Here is a 7,496-nt window from a genome sequence, read left to right on the forward strand (position 1 = left end):
TAGCGATGTAGAACATCTAATCCTGTGCTTATTAGTCATCTCTATGTCTTCTTTGGAAAAAATATTTATTCAGATCTTCTGCCTATTTGTATAACTAGATTATTTATTTTTTATTGTTGAGTTGTATGAGTACTTTATGTATTCTGAATATCGATCCTTATCAGATATATGATTGGCAAATATCTTTTCCCATTCAGTAGGTTGCCTTTCATTCATTGATGATTACCTTAGCTCTACAGAAATGTTTTCTTTTTCTTTTCTTTTCTTTTCTTTTCTTTTCTTTTCTTTTCTTTCTTTCTTTCTTTCTTTCTTTCTTTCTTTCTTTCTTTAAAAGAGAACAAATCTACACCTTTATTTATTTACTTTTCTGTAAGTTTAAATCCTTGAGAGGTATAGCATCCCATGGATTGTGTGGCCAATGGCTTTAGCGGGAGATTTGTTTTGGAATTTGGCACAAACTATGCCACTGTTTCCATGAGTTACTCTTCTCTAGATTACTCCAGTTTTGTTTGGTTTGCCACCAGGAGTCACTGTGTTTTTCTTTGCTCTGTACGCATAAGCACATTTCTTACCTGGATGGAATTCAGTTTCATTTCAGCATAAACACCTTCAAATTTAAGAAGAGTTCTGTGCTCCCTCTGGTTCTAGAGACCCCACTTATAGCCAGCAAAAATGACCTTGGACCACAACCTTCCAGACCTATTTATTGTTTTAGGTGTCCTCTTCCCTCCACAGGCTCCAAGATGGTAGAGAAAGTTATGCAGAAGCTTTTTAGTTTGATGTAGTCCCATTTATTTATTTCTGCTTTTGTTTCCCTTGTCTCTGGAGTCAGAGTCAAAAAACCATCACCAAGACCAATATCAGGGAGCTTACTGTTTATGTTTTTTCCAGGTCTGACAGGTCTATGTTTTCAGGTCTAGCATTAAAGTCATCCATTTTGTGTTGATTTTAATATACGGCATAAGATAGTGGTTGGTCCAGTTTCATTCTTGTGCGGTAACTATTTTTTTTTTTTAGCATCATTTATTGAAGAGACGATTCTTTATCCATTGTGTATTCTGGATGCCTTCACCATAAATTTTTTTGATGGTATGAGTTTATTTCTGGATTCTCTATTATGTGCCAGTTTATTTCTGGATTCTCTATGTGTCTGTTTTTATGCCAATCCATATTGTTTTGATTATTGTAGCTTTATAGTGTAATTTGAAATCAATGATCCTGATACTTCTGGCTTTGTCTTTTTTTCAAGACTGTGTTGCTTCTTTGGAGTCTTTTGAGGTTCCACACAAATTTTAGAATTATTTATTTTAGTTCTGTGAAAAAAGCCTTTGGACTTTTGATAGAGATTGCACTGGATCTATAGATTGTTTTGAGTAGTATGGATATTTTCACAATATTAATTTGTCCAAACCATGAACATGGAATATCCTTCCACTTGTGTCATCTTTAATTTCTTTCAGTTTGTATATTATAGTTTTCAGTGTACAGATCTTTCAATTCTTGGGTTAAATTTATTTCTAGATCTTTTGTTCTTTTTGATATGATTGTAGATGGAATTTTTTTTGTTTCTCTTACAGTTCATTATTAGTGTATAGAAGTCCAACAGATTTTTGTATATTAATTTTTTATCCTGCAGTTTAATAAATTCATTTATTAGCTCTAATCATTTTTGTGGAGTCCTTAGGGTTATTTAAATATAATACTGTGTCATCCACAAATAGCAACAAATACTTCTTCTTTCCAGTTTGGATGCCTTTTATTTCTTTTTCTTGCCTAATTATTGTGGCAGGACTTTCAATACTTACGTTGAATAAAAGTGAGGAAGGGGCGCCTGGTTGGCTCATTTGGAAGAGCATGCAGCTCTTGATTTCTGGTTCAAGCCCCATTTTCAGTGTAGAGATTACTTAAAATAAATTTTTTTTTTTTTAATGGAAATAGTGAGCATCCCTGTTTTGTTCCTGATCTTAAAGGAAAAGATTTCAGGTTTTATATCAGTGAGTATAATATTAACTGTGTTTTTCATATATGGCTTTTATTATGTTGATGCACATGACACACACACACACACACACATTGTTGAGAGTTGTTTTTTTTTCCTTAAGCATAAATGGATGTTGAGTTTTGTCAAATGTTTTTTCTGCATCTATTAAGATGATCATATAATTTTTATCTTTCATTTTTTTAATGTGATGTGCCAGGTTAATTGATTTGCAGATGTTGAGCCATCCTTGTATCACTGGAATAAATCACACTAGATCAGGGTATATGAACTTTTTAGTGTATTGTTGAATTTAGTTTGCTAACATTTTGTTGAGGATTTTAAAAAAAATATTTTATTTATTTATTTATTTGAGAGAGAGAAAGAGAGCGTTAGTGAGTAAGAGAGAGCTCAAGCTAGGGGGAGAGGCAGAGGGAGAGGGAGAAGTAGACTCCTTGCTGAAGTAGGAAGCCAGATGCAGGGTTCAAACCCAGGACTCTGGGATTATGACCTGAGCCAAAGGAGATGCTTAACTGACTGAGCCACCCAGGTGCCCCAGAGATTTTTGTATCTATGTTTAATATCCCAATACAAGGATATTGACCTATAATCAATCCTCCTCTCTTTTTCTTCCTTCCTTCCTTCCTTCTTTCTTTCCTCCTATTTATTTATTTATTTATTTTTTGGTGATGTCTTTGTTTTGTTTTGGTATCAGCATAATTCTTGCTTCAAAGGAAGTGTCTGGATGTCATTCCCTCCTCTTCAGTTTTTTGGAGAAGTTTGAAAAGGGTAAGTATTAAATCTTCTTGAATGTTTGGTAGAATTCACCAGTGAAGCCATCTGGTCCTGGACTTCTGTTTGTTAGGAGGTTTGTTTTTTTTTTTTTTCTTAAAGATTTTATTCACTTATTTGACAGACAGAGATCACAAGTAGGCAGAGAGAGAGAGGAGAAAGCAGGCTCCCCGAGGAGCCGAGAGCCCGATGTGGGGCTCGATCCCAGGAACCTGGAACCATGACCTGAGCCGAAGGCAGAGGCTTTAACCCACTGAGCCACCCAGGCGCCCCTGTTAGGAGGTTTTTAATGAGTACTCAGTCTCCTTATTGGTCTTTGTTCTGTTCAGAATCTCTATTTCTTCATGAGTCAGTCTTGGAAGATTGTATATTTTTAGGTATTTATCCATGTGTTCTAGGTTGTCCCATTTGTGGGCATTTAAGTGTTCATAGTAGACTCTTATAATGCTTTGTATGTCTGTGGTATCATTTGTTCTTTCTCTTCTTTCATTTTTGATTTTATTTATTTGAGCTCTCTCTTTTTCTTGGTGAGTCTAGCTAAAGGTTTGTCGACCTGATCTGTCTTTTCAAAAAACTCCCAGTTTCTTTGATCTTTTCTATTTGTCTTTTTAGTCTCTATTTCATTTATTTTGAATCTTACTTTAATTATTTCTTTCCTTCTACAAACTTTGAATTTTGTTTATTCCTCTTTTTCTAGCTCCTTTAGTTGTAAGTTACATTGTTTATTTGAGATTTTTCTTGTTTCTTGACTTAGGCCTGTATTGCTACGAACTTCCCTCTTTTATTCACTTTTGCTGCATCCCATAGGTTTTGGTTTGGCATATTTCTGCTTTCATTTATCTTTAGATATTTTTTGATTTCTCCTTTGATTTCTTTGATGACCTGTTGGTTGTTCAGTAGCATGTTGTTTAATTTTCACATTTTTGTTGTTTTTCAAGTTTTTTTAGTTTCCTACCATTGTGGTTGAAAAGGATGCCTAATATGACTTCAGTCTTCTTGAGACTTGTCTTGTAGACTAATGTGACCTCTCCTGGAGAATGTCCCATCTGCTATTTAGAAAAATTTGTATTCTTCTGTTTTTGGAAAGAATGTTCCATATATGTCTTTTAATAAAGTCTGTCTAGTCTAGGTGTCATTTAAGGCTGATATTTTCTAAGATTATTTATTTATTTGAGAAAGAGACAGAGTGAGAGAGAACATGAACAGGGTGAGGGGCAGAGGGAGAAGCAGACTCCCTGCTGAGCAGGGAGCCTGATGCGGGGCTCAATCCTGGGACTCTGGGATCACAACCTGAGCAGAAGGCAGACACTTAACCAATGGAGTCACCCAGGTGCCCCAAGGCTGATTTTTTTTATTGATTTTCTGTCTGGATGACCTATCTATTGATGTAGGTGGGGTGTTAAAATTTCCTACTCTTATTGTGTTGCTGTCAATTTCTTCCTTTAGGTCTGTTAATCTTTGCTTCATATATTTTAGTACTCCTATGTTGGGTTCATAGGTATTTATAAATGTTATATGTTCTTGCTGGATTGACCCCTTTATCATTATGCAATGTCTTTATCTTTTATTACATTTTTTGTTTTAAAGCCTATTTCATCTGAGGTAAGTGTAACTACATCAGCTCTTTTTAAATCTCAATTTGTTTGCAATATCTTTTTTCCACCCCTTCACTTTCAGTCTGTGTGTATGCTTCTGAAGTGAGTCCCTTGTAGGCAGCATATAGATGCATCTTGTTTTTTATCCATTCAGCTACTCTCTATATATTTTGATTAGAGAATTTAATCTGTTCACATTTAAAGTAATTATTATGCATAGGTATGTATCTGTTGCCATTTTGATAATTGCTTTCTGGCTGTTTTTGTAGTTCCTCTGTATTCATTTTCTTCTATTCCTCTCTTCCATTGTGGTTTGATGTCTTTCTTTTTGTTATGTTTAGATTTCTTTCTCATTTTCTTTTTTGTATTTACTATAAGTTTTTCCTTTCTGGTTCCATGAGGTTCTTATATAACATCCTAGTTACACAGTGGTATATTTTAAATTAATTACACTCAAATCTGAATATATTTTCAAAGTATATTTTTACCCCCATTTTATGTTTTTGATGTCACATTTACATCTTTTTATGTATCCCATCACTATTTATTGTAATTTTAGTTGACTTCACTACTTATTGTCTTTCAACCTTCATACTAGCTTTATAAATGACTAAATATGCCATCTTTACTATATATTTACCTTTTCCAGTGAGTTTTTTTTTCTTTTGTATGTTTTTTTTTTCATTAATTAGTGCTATTTCTTTTTGGCTTGAAGAAGTCTCTTTAACATGTCTTCTAAGGCCAGTTTAGTGGTGATTAACTTTTTGCATATCTACAACAATATCCTTATATTCTGAATGATGACCTTGCCATGTAGAGTATTTTTACTTGGAAGTTTTTTCCTCTTTCAGTACTTTAACATATCATGCCACTTTCTTCTGGCCCACAAAATTTCTGCTGAAACATCTGCTGATAGCCTTAGGGGATCTACCTTGTGTGAAACAAGTTGCTCTGTTGTGCTGCTTTTAAGATTCTCTCTTTGTATTTAACTTTTGAGATTTTAACACGTGTCTTGCTGTGAATGTTTTGGCTGCAAAGGAATTATGGGCTTTCTGGATTTGGTAGTTTTTTTCCCTTTCCAGATTAAGGAAGTTTTTAAACATTATTTTTTCAGATAAATTTTCTGCCCCTTTCTCTCTCTTATCTCTTTTTGGGAGCCCTGTAATATGGATGTTATTCCACTTGATGTTGTTATTTTAGTCCTTTAAGGTATCTTCACTTTAAAAAAAATTTTTTTTTTCTTCCTGCTCCGTCTGGGTAAGTTTCAGTGCTTTCTCTTCTAGCTCACTGATCAGTTTGTTTTATCTGGTCTGCTGTTGAACCTGTGGTATATTTTTTTAGCCCAGTTATTGTATTCTTTAGCTCTGTGACTTCTGTTTGGTACTTTCTTCTTATTATTATTTTTTAATCTATTTGTTAAAGCTCTGTGTTCATTTGCTCTTCTACTGAGTTTGGTGAGCATCCTTATGATCATTACTTTGAACTCTATCATGTAGATTACTTATCTGCACTTCACTAAGGTCTTTTTCTGAGTTTTTATTTTTTTTTTTCCCTTGAAATTTCTTTTGGAACCCATTCCTCTGTCTCCTCACTTTGCCTCACTCTCTCTGCTTGTTTCTATATATTGGGTGAAACGGTTACCTCTCCCAGTCTTGAAATAGTGGTCTGGCGTAGACGTGATCTATGGGATCCTTCTGGGGTCTTCCTTTTCTTCCTCTTTCTCTTTTTCCTTTCTTTCCTCTTTCTTTCTTTCTTTCTTTCCTTCTTTCTTTATTTCTCTCTTTCCTTCCTTCTCTTTCTCTCTCCTATCCTCCCTCCCTCTCTCTTTCTCTCTCTCTCTCTCTCTTTCTTCTAGTTTTCCCAAGGAATGTATTTGCACATACCTGGGCACTGGAAGGCTCTACATCTAAAGGAAAGTTTTGGTTAAGTATGGCTTGTGGTAGCATTTTAGGACACAGTTGGTCAGTGGAAACTTGATCTTGGAGTCGTGGAACTGCTTGATTGCTGGTCAGTGGCACTTGCTGGCTGCAATCTCCTCCACCTTCATTATCTAGATTGTGCTGGGTGCCTGTGTCTCAGTAGCACTGGGTGACAACATTTGCAGTGTTCAGGTACCAGTATTCCTGGTATGTATTGTTGGTTCCACTGTGGGATTCATAGTATAGCCAAGTGCTGAAGTTCTTCATCTACAAGGGGGATTCCTCCAATACCTGTCCATAGTAGATACTTTCCCCTGAAGACTTCATCTTCTTTAGCAGAGACATGAAGTACTAGAAGCAGGACTTGGTGACATAATTAGGTGCAAATGTTTGCATGTGATAGAGGGGAAGAATGCAGAATTTGTGTGTGGGCAGACAGTACCAATCTGTACTCTTATAATGTGCTTGAGGCCTTCATGGCACACACTCTGCTCTTCCTGACATCCAAGAAAGGGAGCCCTTTACTGCCTTTACTGTGGGGCTTGAACACATGACCCTGAGATTAAGACCTGAGCTGAGATCAAGAGTTGGGTACTAAACCCACTGAGCCACTCAGGTACTCTGAGAGCCCTTTACATTCAATGAAATCTTTTATGGTATGGATACGTGTAGCTTTGAAGGAAGTAGATCTAATCCTTTAGTACGAAGTACTTGTAGACAGTCTGAACGAGGAAAAGGTAAGAGTTTCACCTTGTATAAATAATGCTGTACAGTGCATCTTATGATGTATGCTTTTATGTTAAAATGCTAGAAACTTGTTTAATTTGTACAGTCAAGTGCTCTTTGTTTTCCAGTTGTCTATATTCCTTTGGTATAGCTTGTGAGTTGGGGAAGGGTAGTGACAATTCTAGTTTTACTTAGAAGACTTGCAAGTGAATGCAGAACTCTCTCTGGGATAGTTATTTCTTACCATCCTCTGACCCTAGGTTGATGATGTGAAATAACTATTTTGATGTTTTATTCCATACATAACCACACTGTGTGCACATAAACAGATAAGAGTACATGAGTGCTGCCATTTCAGGCTATTCCTAATTATGTTTTTAACATTCCATAAGGGCCGAATTTGTAAATCAGTGAGTCCTTCGGTGCTAGGCATTAAATGTTGTTAATTAATATAATTGTCTAGTGTTTAGGTAAAATAAATTGATT

The 7,496-nt window shown here is 35.4% G+C and overlaps 2 pseudogenes; both read right to left on the bottom strand.

Annotated features, from left to right (window-relative positions):
• Positions 1-375: 375 nt before the first annotated feature.
• LOC101670837 lies at positions 376-3,816 on the bottom strand (annotated as a pseudogene).
• Positions 3,817-6,271: 2,455 nt separating this feature from the next.
• LOC123387915 lies at positions 6,272-6,762 on the bottom strand (annotated as a pseudogene).
• Between the last annotated feature and the right edge of the window lie 734 nt (positions 6,763-7,496).

This window comes from Mustela putorius, unplaced genomic scaffold (genome assembly GCF_011764305.1).
Source record: "Mustela putorius furo isolate JIRA1106 unplaced genomic scaffold, ASM1176430v1.1 tig00003867_pilon_pilon_pilon, whole genome shotgun sequence".
Classification (NCBI taxonomy): domain Eukaryota; kingdom Metazoa; phylum Chordata; class Mammalia; order Carnivora; family Mustelidae; genus Mustela; species Mustela putorius.